At 43.1% G+C, this 21,180-nt stretch overlaps 1 protein-coding gene across 7 annotated transcripts in view; it reads left to right on the top strand.

Moving 5' to 3' along the window:
* Window positions 1-21,180, top strand: part of CALD1 (caldesmon 1) — a 220,033-nt gene that overhangs the window by 21,813 nt on the left and 177,040 nt on the right. For 4 of the 7 annotated variants that reach the window (XM_019654804.1, XM_019654799.1, XM_019654806.1 and 1 more), the window contains exon 1: window positions 10,614-10,936. The exons of 2 other annotated variants lie outside the window; for them this stretch is intronic. The gene's annotated coding sequence lies outside the window, so the exon portion shown is untranslated. Of the gene's footprint in view, window positions 1-10,613; window positions 10,937-21,180 lie in introns of those variants that run through there. One more of the 7 variants, XM_019654808.1, reaches the window with a different exon arrangement.

Here is a 21,180-nt window from a genome sequence, read left to right as displayed (position 1 = left end):
GTGGCAGGAGCTATCCAAGACAAAGAGGGAAACACGTGGAGACAGGAGGCTCGGGGGAGATTGCAGACAGCTCAGGAGCCCCGAGCTCTCAGACAGAACCGCTCAGGAGAGGGAGAGGGGCTGAAGCCAAAATGTCCAGGGTCCAAGAAGAGGCAAGGTCATAAGGAAGAAAGGGGGAAGGGCCCGTCATAAATGAATCATTTGGGGAAATTTGACATGAAAAGAAAAAAGTGACACTAAATGAAACGAGAGTCAGTCAAAGGTATTTTCCCCCCAAGCCTGGGACATGTTGATAGACAGGGCGCAGTGACCAATGGAGGAAGGAGGCATGCGGGAGGCTGAGGTGGGATGAGCCTGACAGGCCCAAGTGAAGAAGGCTTTGAAGAAGGTGACGTGCAGCTGCAAAGCTATCTCAGGTCTCTCTCACACGTGCTGTCTGTGACACAAAGGGATCAAACCTCCAGCATAGCTTGATCCGTGGTTAGTTGCATCTATGTTCCACAGTCACGTTGTTTGTTCCAAACAGCCATCTCTTGCCATATATTGGGTTGTCGGAAAAGTCATGATGCATTTTTGCGACGAAAAACATGGAAAAATTACGTCATGACTTTTCCGACAACCCAGTAGTACTTGGCTATCTCTTTGAAAATACGTTTTCTCTTTTTTTTTTTTTTGAGATCTTAAAAATAGTCTGCCCCCAAGAGTAATCACTGCCTCTCAGATGACATGTTACAGAACCTCACCCAAAATAGATCAAATATTTTAAATGTTTTCTTATTTGCACCCCTCACAAATATGCCTGCAATGCAAAGCCAATTATGAGATTGACCTTTTTTTTTCCCCCCCTGAAATCAGTGAAGGATATGTTTCCTGGTTGGGAGGGAACTCCAGGTCTTGCCACGTGGTCTTGGTTGGGTTTCAGACAGCTTTCATTAAGCATGGGCGAGCAAGAGGAAATGTTTACCCGGCGCTGGGTAAACATGTTCAGAGCAAGGGGGTCTCTTAGCATTTGCCATCTGGGTGTCCATCTTGTGTACGTGTCTGAGCAGCTTTTTAAAGGCAGGCATGGTGTTTTTACAAGATTATAAAAGGCATAGAGCCTAACACGAAGCTTTGCAAGTAATAGATGCTCAGAGATTGGTTGAGTGAATGAATGAATGAAAATGAATCAATCAGTCAATCTAAGAAAAATTTGCTCACAGCTCTGAATGACTGAGATACCCATTGGAGATCAAGAGGAATTTCTCATGGATGCCACGTTTATGCCTTCTCTGAGGGTAGAGTAAATCCAACGGCAAAGCGTAAATGGGAAAAGTGGAAACCATGGAGACATCCAGTTATCCTCCTTAGTTCCAGGAACAAGGAGACAGAGATTACCTGTAGGGAGGCTCAGGGAATGGGCCAGTCCTGTTTGGTGGAAGTGGGGAAAGGCAGGATTTATCTCAGGTGCGCCTTCGTCTACACTGGGTTCGCTCTGATCCTGCCCTCTCTCCATATTGTGAGGCCTTCATCCTTATCCCAGACAACCAATGCCTTTCGTCTCTCACCTGGCACCCCACGGGACCAGCCCCTCTCTCTTCCTTCTGGGCCCCATCAACATGGATCAGTGCAGCCTCTCACTTCATGTGCATCCTATTCATAAAACAATTGCCATTAAGGTGCTAAGACTGGCTCTGGTTTAAGCTGTTCATCCTTCAGGAGCAACTGTGGGTTTTACGATGTCGAAGCCTTAATACAAATATGTGATTACGCTGAGGACTTCACGTTCAGGGCAGGTCCTCTGTCCCTGCTAGTCAGCTGGCCCTGAGGAAGTTGCCCTGCTGGTCTGAGGACAAAGAAGGGCCGTGGCCTTTCCCAGTGTCACATAGGTGACCAGATACTAACTAGTGCCATGAGGAGAGAATTCTCGTCTGCGTAGCTGTTTCTTAAGAAAAAAAAAGAAATAGTTTAAGAACACAACAAACCTGCGTACATGGCCCGGCATCATTAACCAATGCAATCATTTTGTCATCATGGCTTCAGATCTCCCGTTACACATTGCCGATGAATTTCAAGCTCCTTGGTTTTTGTCACCAGCGTCATTCTCTCTCCCTTCTAGTTGGCAACCTCTGTATTGGATTTGGTGTAGTTCTCGCCTACTGTTACCCAGATCCATAAATAATTCATACAGACTGGAATAATTTCCACTGTGGCTCGCTGTTGTTTTCACACAACGATGTGCTTTTGACATCCAAGTGCATCTAATCTATTCATGTGAGCTACTGTAGAGCATTCCAGCCTATATCATCCTGTACGTAGTTTATGTAGCCTCTTCTCGGCTGATCACCATTAGGGTTTTTGTCAGTGGTATTTCTATTACAGACAATACTCGAATGAGCTTCCTTTTACGTGGCTCCTCGCTAATGGGTGTGAGAGTGTCCCAAGAGAATATACCCAAAAGTGGGAGTGCTGGATAAGACAGGCAGGTGCTGAACATGAACTAGATATTGCCAAATTACTCTACAAAGTGAATTTCCTTTCTTACCCAAAATGTGTAAGAATTTCTGCGCGTGATCAACAACCTTTAGCTTTACAAGATTAAATGTCTTTTTCTTTACCAATGCGTTGGCTATGAACTGGTGTCAATGTTTTCACCTGCATCGGTTACTACTAATGCAAGGTTACTACTAATAAGGTTGAACATTATTTCAAGGGTTTTGGCCCTTGTACTTTTGCTTCTGTGGATTGTTATGTCCTAGTCCCATTTTTTATTGGTCTCTCTCTCTCCCTGCATCCACCAACTGAATTTTAGGCATTTTTTTCCCCTCCTAGATTCTAATCCTTTGCTTTATACATTGCACATTTCCTCGTGGCTTGTCTTTCCATTGTGTATATGGTAGCCTTTGTTGAACAGAAGTTTTTACATCTTCAAGCAACCAAATTGTCTTTAAGTAAATTTCTTTAGTTTCATTCTTCCTTGAGGTACATAAATACTAGTTAGTGTTTTTCTTGGTTAAAGAATGCTCCAAAATCTCAGTGACTTGCAACAACAAACGTTTGCTTCTTACTCCTTTCCCGTGAGGCCGGGTCAGTACCAACTCTGCTCATCCGTTTCAGGCTCACTGGCCCAGGACAGCTCCTGTGTCTTCCCATTCTGGGACTCAAGATGATCTTTTCTGTGCTGCTGTAACAAATGACCACAAACTGGGTGGCCTAACACAGCAGACATGTATCCTGACACAGTTCTGGAGGCCAGAAGTCAAAAGTCAAGGTGTCGATGGGGTGGTTTTCTGGAGGCGCCCAGGGAGAATCTGTTCTAGTCGTCTGTTCCAGCTTCTGGAGGTCGCTGCCAGTCCGTGGCATTCCTCGGATGTGGGTGCATCACTCTAGTCTCTATCTTCTCTTCCCATCCCCCTTTTCTCCCCTGAGTCTGTGTGTCTCCAGTCTCCCTCTGCCTTTTTCTCATAAGGGCACTTGTTATTGGATTTAGGGCCCAGCTAGATCGTTCAGTGTGATCTCATCTCCAGATCCTTAATTATCTCTACAAAGACCCCATTTCCAAATAAGGTCACGCGTACAGGTTCTGGATGAATGTATCTTTCATGAATGGGGCGGGGGGGACGCCATTCAACCCACTCCATAGGGCACGTTGTTATCATGGCAAAGGGCAGACGCTGAAGGGTAAAAGCAAAACACAGGATGACCCCTAAAGCCTCCACTCCTCATGGGCACACCGTCACTCCCGGCCACATCCCATCCGTCAAAGCAAATCCTAGGCCAGGCCTTACCTACTGAGAACATTATAGACACAAGGCAAAGAATGGGAATGTTTAATTCCATTAAAAGTGGAAGTGAATAGTTGGCTACAACAATCCAATTGATCCCAAACTGCATTATTTTAACAGTCTAATAATACCATGTGTCTCATCTGATTCCCACCCCTCCTTGCCAATCTCTGCCTCCCTCAGTCATCCCCAATTCATTCAGTAACACTACCATTCACTCAGTTATTCAGACCATAAAAGGAGGCACCCTTGAGTCCTCTCTTTATTCTCGCATCCCTTATCCAGAACATCGGTGAGTCCGGATGTATCCAAAATGCAATACTTCCTCAGTCCCCTGACCACAGCTGCCCTCGTCCGAGCCAGCACCTCTTGCCTGTGAAAAGGCGCTTGCTTGCTCCTGCTTCTACGTTTGCAATCTCACCGGCTGTTCTGTACAGGACCGCCGGATTTCTGCTCATCTTCCAATGACTTTCCATTTTACTTTGAACAAAACCCAAAGTCCTCTGGGGGCTCTAAGGCTCTGGAGGGTGCGATCTGGCCATGGGCGAGCACTCCTCCCCAGTTACTCAGGACCTGCTTAGTCCTTTAATACGCGCCTGTTATTCTTGCTGTCAGGAATGCCCTTCATGTATTGGTGCACCTTGCTTCTTCGCTTTAGTCATCTCTCTATTGAAAAACGTCTTCTGAGAGGGCTTCCCTGACTGTCTCTATTCTTTTACCCTTTCTTATTTTTTCTTTGTAGCCCTTCCCACTGGCTGGAATTGTATATTTATGTATTTGTTCAGGTACTCATCGATGTCCTTTATCAAGATGTGTTCTGGTCCACAACACCTCGACCAGCCCCTGGCAGGCAGTACACAGAAATATCTGCGCAGTGAATGAGTGAACTCCTTGGGGAGGGGGTGGTATTTCTTTTCATGTTCTTAAATAATATGCTAATTCCCCAGTTATTAAAATTTCCACAGCGGACACTAACTATTTATTTCCTGCTAAACAAAGTGAAGGTTTAGCTCTCTTAGCCACCATCATCTTGCTAACATGTTCTTGCCCATTGTCCTCTAAATCTAATTACATCATCATTGTTTTGGTGAATCAATATACAGTGTTTACATTATTATGACAGTGTAAATTTTTCTCACAGTTGAACTACAAATTTCTCCTACAAATATTTTGGTTTTGTAATGACCTCCGTGTTACATTGACTTATTTTCTGTGTACCTAGTACAAATGCTTTCCCCAAGACCATACCAGGTAAGTTCTCTATTTGACTTTTCCTTAAAAGAGGAAACGTTTCCTGGAGTCCTCTGCTCCAGTTTCAATTGGCTGCTTTTTTGACCAGCTACTGACCTGACATTTTCTTTCCTCATCATCACAGGACCACCCTTCACCTCTTTCATGGTCTTGCCTCCTCTATATTTGGGTCCTCCTCTTCCTTCTTGGTTTCTCGTTTCAACCTCAACATTCTTTTCCTTTGGATGGAGCATATAACCTCAAGAACTTGATAATTTCAGAATGAAAAATATGTTTTCATGCATTGTACTGGATGCCTAGTGGGCCCTTTGAATCTGGAAACTTGCGTGCTTCAGTTTGGGGAAATGTTAATGTATTATTTCTTTGATAATTTCCTTCCCACAATTTTCTCTGTCTTCTTTTTCTGGAACACTCAGAGGTTGGATTTTTGATTGCTTCTCTAATGTTCTTATTCTTTCTCTCCTTCTTTTCATCTTGTCTTTTCCTCCTACTCCTTGAGAAGTTTTTTTTCTAAGCTCTAGCTTCCATTCCTTGAATTGAATTTTTCTAAATTTCTGTCATTATATTTTTCATTTACAAGAATTCTCACCTGTTTTCTGAAACTGCCATTATAAAGCATCTTTCTTTTGTTTTGCAGCTATAATATCTCCTCTTATGTCTCTGAGGATAGTAATTATAGTTTTCTTGAAGTTATATGGATGGTAATTATAGTTTTCTTGAAGTGTTCTGTTTCTCAACCTGCCTCTCTCTCCTGAGTTTCTTTTTTTTCCCTCTGTAGCTCTCTTTCAGAGCCTTTTCTTAACTTGATGTTCATATTTAAGGGTGAGGCACTGGACAGCTGATTGGAAGTTTCTGTGCATGAATTCGCTAAAGGGGCCTTGGGCAATGAGCCAGATATTTGGGGGGGGGCCTCAAATGTGCCTTTACATCTTTTTTCCATGGGCATGCCAGTTTCCCTGGAGTGGAATATTCCAGTTTTTTTTCTGGAGAGTACAAACCTGACTGTTAATGTCCTAGGAGCCCCGCAGAGTGTGGAGACTGGGGGTTTTCAGTGTTCACTGAGTGAGTACACTTTCACTTAAAAGTTTGTTTTCAGTACACAGCCTCTTCTTACCTGACCCCTGATGTGGCAGACATTTTGAGGCCAGTTCTTCTCTTCAGAAAATACACTTATAGTTTCTGTCTGTTATGTCTGGTTGGGAGGGGGGTGTTCACCTGGTTGTGTGTGTATAGTTTTGTTTGTTTTTACAGGGCAATGGGAACAACATATATATATATATATATATATATATGACATACACACACATGTATACATATACATATATATATATATATATATATATGGGCTTTTAACTGTTCCTTACTGAGATTTTCAACCAAATCTGTATGCTGCTCCATTCCTCACCTTCAGAGATTCCCCTGCCTTCCAAATCCTGAGTTTTTCATGGTTCTGAGGCTTGATTTAGCTTCTTTCTTGCCCCCAGCCTTCCACCCCACGGGGCCAAAGTTCAGTTTCTCATCTCTGTTAAGTCCATTACCAACCATCCGTCCATTTTCCATATTCCAAAATTTGGCTGACATCTGAACCCTGTTGATTTCTTTCTGGCACTCTTTGCCTTGTAGAACTTATTTATGATTTTTAAAATTTCTTTGCTACCATTTTTGGAAAGTTTGGGCAAGGAACAGAAATAAATGAGCATTGTGCATTTGATCTGCCAAGTTTAACCATATATCCTCAAAATTTTCAGTCTTTTCATTTGTACGTTATGTTTTTTTAGGGTTTAAGAATCCTTCTATATCCTGTCATAAAAATATTCACCTATAACTTTTCCTAATCATTTTCAAGTTCTGTTTTTCATGTAACCTATTTCTTTGAGTGTGAGATGGGAATTTTCAGTCTAATTTTTGTTTTCACATAATCAATTATAACTTTATCATTAATAGAAGAGTCCACCCTTTCTCCCCGAACTTTGGATTTTCGCACACTTAACTTGATTCCAGTGATATTGCTGAACTCTTTTATTAGTTCTAATACAAAAAGGGTGCCCCAAAAATGTATATACATTTTAAGAAAGGAAAAAACTGTATTAAAATTGTAATGCTCACTGTATACCAGTAACAAAAGATGAATACAAGTCATGTGTATACATTTTTTTGGCACCTCTGGTATTTGTTATCCTCTTGAATTTTCTACACATATAATCACATCATAGCAAACATAACATTTGTTTTTCTTCCTAGTTTCAATAGCTCTTATTTCTGTTTTTTTTTGTCTTGGCAAGAACCTCCATCCCATTTTTTAATTGTGGAAGAGACAGTCATCCTTGTCTTTTCATTGATTATAATGGGAATACTTATAACATTTCATCATTATGCATGATTTTTGCTGTAGATTTCTGGTAAATGTCTCTCGTTATATTTATAAAGATTTTATTGCTAGGTTTTTTCAATTACAGTTGACATTCAGTAGTATTTCACATTGCAATTTTTTAAGAGCTCTTTTTTCTATAAGTGATTACTAATTTCACCAAGTATTATTCTTTTCCAAGGTGATCTTTCTCTTTTCTTTTTTCTACTTATTTTTTTTTTACTTTTAAATATTAATATCACATAATATATCAATAGATTTCCAGATTCTGACCATCTCTGCATTGGCCTTATCTTTTCTTTTTTCACACTATTGGATTCAATATGCTAATTTTTCATCTAAGTTCTTAACCACACTTAGTCTAATTCTCTTTTATGTACTTAATCTTTTTTTTTTTTTGTAATATCTTTGTTGTCCCATTTTGGTATCAACATTCTACCAGACTGATTTTATTATTTTAGAAACTTGAGTTCCTGGAAATACTTTTGAGTAAAAGAAGCTGTGTATAGGGGTGTGTGTGGGGGGGTGATTGACTACTTTTTAAAATGTTCAAACTATCTGGTCTATTCAACAAAGTAGATATTTCAAGCTGGAAGGATGTATATTTTTCATGGAACTAAATGAAGTGATTTTAATTTTGAATGAAAAACATGGCCTGCCTTTCCTTTTCCCCGAATTGTCACACAAGCAAAATATAATTGCTCACTGCTGATCTACATGATTACAAATACTCAGTTGGAACTGAAAAAATACAACGAGCCATCCAGATGTTTCCGAATGTCTCTTTAGATTTGTTATGGCTGATTAGGTAGATACAGCCTATGCCAGACAAGTGGTTCTTTATCTAGGATGATCCAAGTGGGAAATATAGTCCACAGAAACTTCCTATATAAATCCTGTGTATTTTTAGTGTTGTTTACAAATGACTCCTGGAAAAAGTAAGTGCTATGAAAGTATAGTTTCCCATGGCCAAAATTGGCAACATTTATCTTTTTACTTTCTTTTCAATCCCTTTCCTTCCTTTTTTATTTCTGCTTAACTAAAAATCATAAAAAGACAATGAAAAAAAGCTAGTGTTTCTATATTATGGTGTATATTACATGAAACTTGCTAAATTTTTCTTCCATCTATATAGTTCCTCTACAATAAGTCTATTTTCAAATACACAAAATAGGCCAAATGGTTGCCTGTATGTGAGGTAGTTAGAATTTATCTAGGGAAACATACTTCTCTTTTCTAAAGACATAACCCCAAAATATTTAGCCATTTATCTTCTAAAAACCATACAAAATGCATGTCCTTTCCATGTTTCCTGCTGATAATATTTTCCCCATTTGTAGCACAACTTTTCTTTCCTCTGGGAAACTGGTACTTATTTTAGTCATAGATTGCAAATTACACCCTGATGCTGTTCCACCAAAGGGCATTATTCATACAAGCTGGGAGAATGCTGCTTAGGATATAATCAGCAGCGGCCATGGAAAACAGCACGTTAAAACAGGCCTCACTGAGTTACGGACCATACTGCCTGCAGACACGAGGCCCCAAACATCTCTGGACACAGGTCATATCTTCACCCGGATGTCACTAAATGAGTTCTTTTCAGAGCTCACGGATGCCTGCCCTATCACGTCTTCATTATATTCTATCTTTACAACCTCTCCAGGTATGGGACCTCCCCAGCAGGAAAACTGTGTTCTCAAAGTTTATTTCCAAATCATTGATTTGGGATTGGAAGACCTCTTCCCATAAGAATGAGTTTATAAACGGCGGTGCTCCAAGAAAGCCCGGGTGAGCCACAGTGTACTCGAAACGTGGCGTTGACTGTTCCCTTCCCACCAGCCATGATTGATTGCATTGCTCTGGGAAAGGTCTAACTTGGGATGCCTGCAGCTCTGCTCTCCCTCTGCCTGGCGGCCTTCACTGTTGCTTTTTTAAGCTCTGCTGCAGTAGCAGCTGCGGGGAGGAGACAGGGTAGCCTTCCCAAGAGAAAGAAGAGTATAGAGTTGACACTGCTGCCTCTGAGGAACTTGTTCATCCTGGAGGGCAGAACATCCCCATGGGGACCAATCACTTCTCATTCATCCGAATGAGGCAGAGAGGGCAGGGACTTTTTCCTAAGTAGGTCTCATTTCTACGTCAGATCCTCACAAATAGAGAAAGGCTGATACAGTAAAACCTCCGATTTTTGAAGACCAAGCTTCTGGGCTTGTCATTAGCCAAGGGAAAAAAATTTAACGCTTCTTGGTCAGGGATGAAATAGCCTCCAAACATATAGCAACAACGAGGCATACATCTAGCACCTAGCCCCAGGCCTGACAAATAATAAATGCTCACAATTTTTGTCGTCGTTGTTGAATTAAGCAGTGATTGAGTGAATGGTATATTTGAAAAGTCCAAGACCACAGATTGTATGCACACACGGACCAGTTAACTTCATTCTAATTCAGAACCTCCTGATTCTGAGTCTCATAACATACATCCTACCAATGAAGAGTTCGTCAGAGTACTTTCAAGAAGTTGCTAGAACATCTCTGTGGGTAGAGATGCATTCTTCGACCCCGGCCCCAAAGCCGGTGCTGGGTGTCTTCATGCCCTCTCTGTGCACACTCTCTATCTCGTCATTGCCAAATCTGAGGACACGAAGGGAAAGGGGAGAGGGAGGCGATATGGGAAACCAATCAGGATAGCCAAGCCTGTAGGACCCTACTAGCCGAGTTTCTGGCGCTACACTTATTCAGGTTACTATTACCTGCTACCAAAGACCTACGAGTTTTTTGGTCAGTTGTTTTTATAACGTGTGTCTACACATGTTTGGGAAGCTGTGCCTCTTTCAGGTTAGAAATCAGTCTGCACAACAGACCTGGGCCCAGGTCATGTCAGGCTTTAAAGTCACAAAACAATTTAATTTCATGTGGTATTGACAACTCCTTTTCAGAGAAATCCGCTCTCAAAGCTCCCTCCACTAAAAATGCCTTCCCCGCCTCCACCCAATAAACGACAGACTGTTCACTTTTAGTTTCCTGGACTGTGCTTTCTTTTTTAAGTTCCATTTGTGTCCTACAAGACAGCCTCTTTCTCCAAGATTAACGTTTCTTATGATTGTCCCTGACAATGGATTCGCTTCCAGAGGCCCTGCGAAGGATAACCAAAAAAGGGCATGGAACAGGCTGGTTTTGGCAGCCTGCACGCAGTTTCAGAGCTTTTTAGGTCTTGCTTTTTCTGATGAGTGATTTCCTGAGCATGCCTGGGGAATGCCAGGCATCTCCACAGGCAGGCTGCATCCACCTCGGCTGAGGTGTCGTCATTGGCTGCCTATTAGCAAAACCTACAGGACAATGCATACCACCGCCTGCCGACTGTAAACACAGGGGATATGTGTTCACTTAGCACGGACTTCTGGGAGGGGCTAAGGAAGGGAGGTCTGGAGTTTTATTGAATAGAGCAGTGTGTATTAGGCTGCCTGCCTGCCTGCCCTCTTGCTGTGCTCCTGCTTAAAGAAATCGGTCCTTCCCTTCCGACTTAGTCCCGGGAAGAAGTTACAGCCTACGAGGTAAGACACAGAGGGCTTTCGTTTCATCTCTTCCAGAGAGGCTGGGGGGCTTTCTCTGGGTTTCCGTCACCATTCCTGGCCAAGGTAGCTGGGAATGCAAGATTGGAGAAACCAAGAAACCGTGCAAATTCTCAGGGCCAGACCGGGCTTTCGCTGCCCTGCAGATGTTCCCGGAAGACAAACAGGATGAGATTTCAAGTTTTGTTTTTAGAGTTGGGACCGGAGGAGACATCATATAGAGACGCATGCTTAGGGACCACCGGCCACTGTGATGAGACTAGCCTTTTGTTTAAGGGTGCGAAGGGGCTTATACCTGATCGCCATAGGCCAGTGTCAGTAGGGGTGTTGTGCCAGTCTGTTCACACCAGCAGCCTCTCCTGCATCTTTTTTTCAATCAGAGATTTAAAGAGGTGTTGCTTTTAACAACAACAACAGCAACTTTTTAGGTTGCTAAGAAGCTAAAAAAGTGATGATTTTTTTAACCAAGGCATTTACATTTCATTCTGCTCCCAGTATTTAAGATCGGACTTTAAGAGCAGCCAGGAAATCAAGTCACAGGTGGGAAGAGCACTGGCACTGAGCACCGGTCGGATTAATGTCACTGATCTGATATTTGCTAAGACAGAAGATAACCCACCATGATCAGTTTCCTATAAAGCCTAGTAATGAGAGAATGCATTTACTGGTGGGTGTGTTTTGAGAAATCACTTTTAACATCCCACCAAACAGTTCCGGAGAAATGTTATTTTCTGTTTGAAAGCGTGCCTGCGTGTGACTAGATGATTTGAAAAGTTGTAGCTTGCAAGAGTGTTCCAGAAATGGGGAACCAGGCTTTCATTTCAAGATAGACACATTTGGGCATCTTTAACAGTAGTACAAGGCGGCTAGTCGGTAGTAGCGTGGCATTCCTTTTAGAAAGAGCTGATTGTAAAGGGTGGGGGAATTTGAGTGCTGTGGCAATACATGGTCAAAAAAAGTGGATGAGAACAAAGTGCTTGGTATTCTTAGATCCCTTCTGTTACCAGGGCTGTGCCGATGGACTTGTAAATTGAAATAGTAAAATCTTTCTACTGTGCTTGGCAAAACCAGACATGTAGGACTGGAACACGAGTGAAAACAAGGTGGTATGGTATATGGCAAGAAGGGCAAAGCTGAGAATTTTAAAAATAAATCTGAATACTCAAGGTTTCCAACTCCAAATGACTGGCTCCATTTGATTTTATTCCATGAAGTGTGGTGGTTTTGTGTTGAAATTCATTAAGTCATCTTTTCTCTTTGTATTTAGAAGTTGCGGGGGGGGGTAAATTTTCTTGAGAATGCCTCTCTCTCCTTCTAGAAGTGATATATGATAACAGAATTCCCTGTGAATTTCTTTTCCTGGAACAGTTCTGAGTAAGTGTGAGAGAAAGGCTGCAGGCGAGAGCTATAGTTTGATTATTGTCCTTCCCCCGAAGAGATCAGGTTCCAAACTATTTTCCCAGTGTTTTTCATGTCAATCAAAATATGGAGAGCAATTTCTTTTTCAACTGTTCTCGAAACCATGTAGGGAATGCAGTTTGGAAGGAAATCTATAATCTTGGGATTTGAGGACAAATTCCACTTTGAAACCAACATCTCCAAATCCCCAAAAGTTCCAACTTTGCTCCCACCCCTCTTTCGTCTCCTCATGTGCTCCCCACCCCCCAACAACCACAAAGGCACATTTTTCGAAATAATGCTTTAAGTGTTCTGCTCCATGTAGGGATGGAACAAGGGGATTTGATATTTTACTTTTTGTTGAACCTTAGGCAGCTCTTTGTCACTTTCCTCCTGTTGAATATTAGCTGTAAGACATCTCCCCAAATAGGGAGGTAAATGGAACACAATGAAACCGCAGCCCAAGAACTTTCGTATTATTAAAACCATTTAATAAAGAGAAATACAATGGCGCACATACCAGGAATGTATAAGGGATTGATCCATAGGTAACATACTGGGTCGTTCCTGTTGTCCAAAGCCAATAGAATGTGCTATTTAAATAATTCAGATCAAAACATTGCTTTCAATAAATATTTTAATTTTGGCCCTAAAGAGGAGAACTAGGTTCAAATGGCAGCTAAAAGGGTTTAAATGAGATACACGTGGGCTTGCCCTGACAGTGAAGCGATTAGCAATTCTAATTGACGCCTATGGCTGGCCTGAGGATCGCCTGCTCTGGGGCAGGTGGAATAGGTTGGTCTGTGTCCAGCCACGGAAAGTTCCAGAATCCAGCCTAGGAAGTCTCTAGCTTGATAAATAAAAGGCACCACAGTAGGCCTTTCCTTAAAAACACTTGTTGTTGTCTCCATTTGTCATTTTCATGGTAGCATGTTTACTAGCTAGTCATTCCTGAGCAAGACAGAAAAGTGACTTAGAGATGGACATGAAAAGGAATTAGCTTGGCCTCCATCTGCCTGCATTCTATCACATGTCTCGGAAATGTGGTGGGGTGCGGCCGTGGTGGGGGGACAGGGGAAAATGCTGACAAAGTGGTATGCAGATAGCATGGTAGCACTTAAAGAGGAGGTTAGGAAGAGACTGCCAAAGAATTTTCAGACTTTAAAAAATGAGTTTTCTGGGTAAATTCTCTCAGAGCCTGGAAATAGAACCATTAGCTCCTTACTGGAAGTCCTTCATCACGCAGGCTAATCCTAGCTTGTTACTGGAGAGGTGCCCGTAGGTTCTGAGTAGCTGGGTGATTTAAAGGGATGCTTGGAGCTCAGGCTTAACTCAACGAGCACCGCTGTGAGCGCTCAGGCTCAATACTGGTTCCCTATTGAAATAGCCCAGACCTTTGAGAAAGCCATTGACCCTCTGATCGCATCTGTAGAATGGACACTCATGCTTCTCCCTCCCAGAGTGGTTAAGCTGGTCCAGATGAGAGGGCCCCTCTTCCCTATAGACTATATACTCCAAGTTGTGTGCAATGTGAGTCCTCTGGACGCTGTGCTCATCATGGCTAATCTCACCTTCTTACCTAGTATTCCTGACTCCTTCCTCATGTTTGAGGACCCTTGAATGGTACCTTCTGGATCCTCATTCTTTCTCGAACCCTGAGCCCAGAAGTCCAGGGCATACTGGTCCACCCCAGTGTTGTCTACATTTTGGCTTTGATGATCAGAGACAAAAAGACACAGGTATCAGGAGGCAGAATGAGACGGGTTGTCAGTGGGGCAAGGCCATACCCAGGAACCAGGAAATCTGAAGATCCCGTGGAGTGGAAGACTGATGACAAGGTGCTGACAACAGAAAGGCCTTAGCAAATGAGGCAGCTTCTCTGCCTCCAGCCAAAAGCATGGAACTAATCCCAGCATGTCAAGCCCGGGCCTTGGAGGAAGGGTGAGGTAATCAGGAGCACCTGGCGGTGGTTCCTGTTGGTATTGAGACCAGACTGCTCCGTGGATCTGGCCTCTCACCTCTGTTTGCTTCAGCCTTTAATATCCCCAGCTGGCTCTCCTGTAACTGACTACTGGGTGCACCCTGAACTCCCCTACCTCTAGTCCTCCACTTCTACCGGCTCCCCTAGCTCCTCCACCCCCAGGCCGAACATGCGGCTTTCCTGATCCCACATGGACAGTTTGCAATGGTGCAGCTCTAGGATGAGCCCCAGAGAACGGCAGAAAGGTCAAACCCAGATGGCTTCAAATAGGGGAATGCCTCTTCACTTTGTTAGGCAGAGGGAGAAAAGTTAGAGCAGACAGAGGAGATGTTAGAGCAATCTTTGTGGTCAGGAGCCCTTCTGCCTCTCACCCCCAGACTCACAGTGGCTGGAGGTGGGTGAGTGGTGGGAGACGGCGGCCATGCGGAAAGGGTGACCGTGGGCTCTGAGGAAGGGGTGATGGGGCTGGCCCTGTCCGTTGCTCTTTCCCGTGGTGGTGGTGTTATGGGTCCCTTGGAGAATCTGTAAAAATCTCTCCATGCTGAAGGTCCTTTGTGAACCAACTCTTTGTGGTTGACCAGTGAGAAACCATTGAGCTGGGGAAGGTTGGGATGGGAGTGAGGTCAAGCTTCTATTCCCATTGGAGACAAGCGTGGATGGATCAGAACGTGGGTGGGGGTGTTCTTTCCTGTTCCCCTGATTCTTTGGAAGGAAGAGAGGGCAGTGTAAATACACAGATCTATAAAAGGAGATGACCGCGAATGGCCTCCATGTCAAAGAAAAGGAGATCATCTCTAGAGAAGCACTTTTCTACGGGGAGCTTGTGGGAGCTGGAGAAGTCCAGAAGGGCTGCTGTTCCGTGCATGCGAAGAGAGCACCGAGAGCCTCATAAAAGGATTGCTAAGCAGCACGGAGGGAACAGTTGAAGGAGAATAATTTTCTTTCGGATAGTAAGTGAATTGGGTGTTCTTTGTAAATACTCATTTTAGTACATGGCTTTTCTTTAATATATATATGCTGTATCCATGATGGATAACTTGAAGATAAATTGCTTTTTAATCACTTCCTGAGGCTTTCGGCATTGTTCTGTGACTATGCGGATGAAAGCACTTGACTTTCAGGAAATCATCTCACTTGGAGAGGGGCATATTAAGTAGGAATATATAATTAGTTCCTTTTACACCCACATGTAACATTCCCTCCCTCGCTTGTCTCAAGCTGGAAAGTAGGCAGATTTCACCTGTGTGCTAAAGAGGGGCAGGACCACTGCCAAGTGCCCAAGGGGTCCAAGGGCAGAAGCATTAAGGACCTTAGTTCCACTGGCATCAGGGGGGTCCAAGCCAGATGGATATAAAATACAACAATGGGGTTACGCTAGCATAAAAGAAACAGCAAAAAGTAGATGTCAGGCAGAGGTTTGGAAACCAACAGTTTGCGTAGCATAGCAATGTATGGACAGGTACGGTGACACATATGAGAGCACTTGGCACAGTGCTCGGAATGAAGAGACCCTTATGGTAATAAGCTTCAGTAGCTTGGGTCAAGGGACAGGCTTACAAGATGCATGGGGAATAATAAAGGGGTGGAATCACAGGGAAATGCAAGAACAGGGGCCAAGCTAGGAGCAGGGTCCAAAGAGAACGGGGCTGGATTTGAGGTGGGTCGAAGGCCCTCAGCAGATGCCTGTGTGCTTCCATTAAAGAAACTCAGCTGTAGCATATGTGGCTGCTTCTTTCTGTTGTTCTACAGACTGGAAAATTCCTTCTGTGCACTTCTTGGTCAGATTCTGAAAGGAGAGATCTTATTGGTTCAGCTAATAACTATTGTCTTTGGCAAATTTCTTAGCAGGAGGAGACATCAAGGTTTATTGGCATGCCTGTGGATGACTTGCCAGTGGGTCTGGCAGCAGTAGTCACCCCGGGGGGCCCGGGGGGTGGAGTGGGAATGGGGGAGGCTGGTGAGCAATTTTCGTTAGACGAAAAAGTTAGGCATGGAAGGCAAATTAGGTAAAATGTCCCATAGCTGTCAATGAATACCATTTGAATTTTTATGTGATTGAATTCCTAGGGAGGCAAACGTCCAATGTCAGGGTCATATAGTACTTGATGACCACTTTGGCATGATCCGATGAACCAATTGTGAGGGAAGTTAGCCTGGACGCTTGCACCAATGATAGTGGAAAAGATAAGAATTGTCCATTTTAGAAAGATTCTAAAGAAAAACACTTGAGTGTTTGTTGGCAAGAAGCTTCGTATGAGTCATGGGTGCGATCAACCCGCCCGCTCCCTCCAAACTAAGGCAATCTTTAAAATTCAACAAAAAATGATTTAACAATTTTAATAAATAAAAATCACTACATCTCAGTGTAAATCCCAGTGCTTCCTGCATCAAAGCTCGTGTGCTCTTCATCAGCGGAAATTTCATTTCTCGCCATTGTTCGCAGTGTCATCTTTCATTTCACTGAGCACCTGTCTCGTTGTCTGTTAAGGGGAGTGAAAAGAGAACAGGGCCTGTTCTGGGCTCGATCTTCAGAGAAGCCTTGACAAATGTGTATCCAGGGCTAAGGGTCAAAGGCCAGAGGGGGCCAGGAGAACAGAATATGAGGAACAGATATGGGATCTGGAACTGTTTATCCCAAAGGAAAGAAAATGTAGGGGCCACATGGATGTTGTCAGATATTCAGAGTACTTTTATGTGGAGAGGGGAGAAGGCATGTGTGTTTCTCAAGACAGCAGAACTGAATACACATAGATTCGTAGTTGTTGTCTTTTGGTTTTTTGTGTTTTTTTTTGAAGCTGGCCATGGCTTTAGGAACCATTTAGCCCAGGAAGTGCAAATAAGTTTTCATTTGTTTGCCAGCTCCCAACAATTGGTAGTGACCATCTGGAACATTGTGTTGAGAAGGATTCTGAGGTTATGTTCAAGGTCGCCAGGGGCAAAAAATGCTGTCATTGATAGTGATGTCTGTTGTGGAAGAAAATGGCCATTGCTACTCAAGTACTATGTATTTTGTGTCATTCAGCCCATAACCTCAGCACCTTGGGTTTCTACAAAGTTATTGCAAGTGGTAAAAAACCCATACATGCAGCAAATATTTTTGACAAACTGAGTAAATAATACATCTTACACAATACGTGCTACTATTTTTCTCATTATATTTAGATGAATTACGATGATAAAATATTTGTTTATTTTAAATAGTTATTGAATTCATAGTAGCTTTTGGTATTGTGTTTTCTCCGTCAGTGGACCTAAAACATAAATTATATGGCGTGGGGGGAGGTTAGGGCAAGAGACTTGGGCTCCTAAGAAGAAATTCTTTAAAAAACAAAAAAATGAGCCAGTGACCTATTTTTCATTTTCCAGATGAGAAATGAAAGCCTCTCCACAGCAAGCAGAATTAAACATATATTTATATATTGACAGGTTTCTTTGATGATATGTCAGCAAGATTCATAAGGGCAGGAAACATCTTTTTTTTTTTCATTAATATATACCCATTGCCTGGCATGTCACAGAAGCCCAATTAATATCTGTTGAATGAAAGAGCAAACCAAGTGACTCGACCAAGGTGACCCAGTTAATTGCTGGTAAAGGTGGTTTGAGAACACATGACTTCTACATCCCAGGCTGTTAACCTTTTCAATGCATGGGATTGCTTCTCCTGATAGCAAAACAGATGCTCCATCTTAACACTTCACAGAGTGGGATTATTCAGTGCAGCTCAATTTGCCTGTAATGCAGTAAATTTTAACCAGTGTCTAATCTAGAATCAACTCTAGGGCTTCTGGAAAACGTACATCCCGAGATCCATTCCCTGGAGATTCCGAGTCAGGAGGTCGAGAGTAGGTGAAAACTCCTCAGTGTTTCTATGAACACCCCCTGACTCAGAAACTGTTCTGTACATCTATGCTTAAAATAATTTATAGTAGATGTATACGGTTACTTGTTCCTCAGAAACCTGATCGTTTAGTTTTGAATAATTTCTTTCTAAAAGTTACAGCTGTATATTCCAAAGAGTCAGTTTGACTGAAGCATCTCACCAGCAGGGAGAGACTTATCTGAAAATTCCTCCGGCTTCCCATATGCCTTTGGTTCGGGCACAAAGCTATCAACCCTGTAAGGTCAAGCGTTCTGATGAGATTTCCAGTGTTTGCTTTTGTAAAGCTTTGGAAATGTGGCAAGAATAAAATTTCTCATGGTATTTCCACTTCCTGTTCCAGGCACCATTACTAAGTGAAATTTAGGCTTCGGGGGAAGGGTGAATGAGGACAGATTTTTCTCTTTGGGTATTTCTGTCCTTCAGATGTTTTGAAGATTGGTTGCTTTAGATATTTAACTTACCAGGAAAAGCAGAAGATGTTTTTCTTGGTTCTCCACTGGGTGGTGAGGAATGCAGAAAACCTCAGCGGGAAGAGGGGAGAAATTTCCTCCATCGTCACCCTACATCTCCTCTGGCTTAGATGTTTTTGCCTGGGCGGCCCTTTCAGAAGCATGTGAGCCCTAAGAGACAAGAGATATGGAAGCGGGCCTGGAAATGTGCTTTTGTGGGACAGAAAGTCCATTGCTAAGGTCTTCGTCTGACCAGTGGTCAGCAGTTACACCCTTTGTATTGAACAGAAGAATCTGCCACATTCAGAGCACCAAGTACCTAAGTTGCATTCGCTCAGGATTGTAGAGCTGAAAGCATATCTGCATGAGTGACCTGGTACAAATTAGATAAAAATCAAATAAATAATCTTCATCACAACCAAATATACAGATGAAGAAATGGAACGACAGTTAGGTTAAGTAGCACATCTAAGGTCCCAGAGCTAGTAAGCAGCAAAGCCAGGCTTCAAACCTGGGTAATCTGGCTTCACCGTCCACGTGCTCGGTCGCCACGCTGTCCGTTTTATTGGTAATGACTTCAATTGATGTTGTGCGTGTAGCTCTGGAGGCCTGACCTCTTGGAGAACACACTGTGGAATCAGGAAGACTTGAGTTTGTATTTCAAGCTAACCATTTGCGAGCCTGTTTCTTCACCTATAAAAAGGGTACTATTCCTATTCCTCCATTTTGTAGTTGTTCCAAGGGGTAGAAGTAATATCACTAAACTGCTTGGCACATAATAGGCACTGCATTGAAAACCATCAGCTATCAGCCGTGACTTCCTGTGGGGGCTCTCTGTAGGCATGGGGCTCCATTTAGTCCCCATGCCCTTAGCCACACACTTCTCCCAAGTTGCCTACTTTGGGACCTTTATGTTGATGGAGTGAAAGGAGCTTGTTTCTTTCATGCCAGGTTCTCAAGGAGGTAAGAGCAGTGATAGGAAACCCAATTTCAGAGCAGCGTAAGTGCTTTCACTAGGCCTGTCTGTCTCTGGGGCTCAGGCAGCCCTGCTCTGCAGAAACAGGCAACTCCCTGAATCATCCGTCCTCAACCACAAAGTTTTCTCCTCCGCCCCTTTCAGTGGATCCCTGCTGCTCTTACCATTCTAAATAGCCTTTATCTAGTACAGCTAAAGCAGCGGTTCTCAACCTTTCACAGGGGTCGCCTAAGACCATCGGAAAACACATATTTTCGATGGTCTTAGGAACCAAGACACCGCTCCTCTATCCGTCTCCAGGCCCACATGCAGATACGCCCACATACGAGTACCCGGTGACCCCTGTGAAAGGGTCATTTGACCCCCAAAGGGGTCGCGACCCACAGGTTGAGAACCGCTGGGCTAAAGGGTTTGACCTTACCTGAGGCTGGATTGTTATGTAGGTTTTTAGTGGTTTAGACCTGGAATGAGAGAGGGAGAAAAGGAGAAGATGGGGACTTGTCTGGACAGAAAGTACTGAACTTGGGAGGCAGCGTGACTAGAAATGGATTGATAGTTATCCCGGACCCTTGTAGGTTAGAGATGGTTGAGAAGATAAGCTAGCTCATTCAGCTGCCTTGCAGCCATACTGCTGTGTGGCAGGCACCGTTCTAGTTGAAAATAACGACCTCAGGACAGAAAGATAAATTCAGTAACGTGACCCACTGGCAAATGGCAGAGCTGGATTCAAGACCACTCACTGATTTCAACTCTTTCCATTTCCCTGGAGCTGCCTGTTCTGTGTCTTTCCTCAGGAAAGCGACGGAAACCAGAGCAGGAGGTTTCCATAACCAATCATTATAATTTGTCAGAGAGCCACACTGCAGTTCAAACAGACAAGCTCACTGTCATTCTCTGCCATATAAGGAAGCGGGCTAAACACCATTTCTTTCACTACTGACTCAAGAGATTATTCAAGTGAGTTAGACAAGATGAGACTCTAGGCCTGTAGTATTTAAAAAAAAGAAGAAGAAGCCTGCAGAAATACTTTTGTGGGTTGTTTTTGTTTGTTTGTTTGTTTTTTTCCTGGTAGTAGAGATTGTTTAACCAACAGGTTAGACCTTTTCTCTGACTCCAGGGGAGATATTCTGGAATTAGGTACTGAAGGATGGACACTTTGTCTAAATACTTGAAGCTGTTTGGGTGTTTTATTATGTCAAACTTAGATATTCAAAAGGCCAAGACAGAGTTGGCTCTGTGAGGATTGGGTGGGAGTCGAGCACTATACCTCTCCGTGTAATGGCAGTCTACTTGGCTGGCCAACCGTTCTCACATAAAATATTTATCAATAACGCTTCGTATTTAAACTTGTCCTTCCTGCCCCAAACACAGTATTCATGTGCTCACTCTCTTCTTTAACAATCAGTCACCGTGGGATTTCAGAACGTGGCCCCATAGCCAACTTCGTGGAGGAGGAAGAAACTGAGGCAATCGAAATTATGTACTCAGGACCAACCAATACAATCTTGCTTACTCTTTCAGATAACTCAAAGAAACATT

Source organism: Hipposideros armiger, unplaced genomic scaffold (assembly GCF_001890085.2).
Source record: "Hipposideros armiger isolate ML-2016 unplaced genomic scaffold, ASM189008v1 scaffold_231, whole genome shotgun sequence".
Taxonomy (NCBI): Eukaryota; Metazoa; Chordata; class Mammalia; order Chiroptera; family Hipposideridae; genus Hipposideros; species Hipposideros armiger.
Note: the sequence above shows the minus strand (reverse complement) of the source record. Positions and strands in the feature narration are given on the sequence as shown.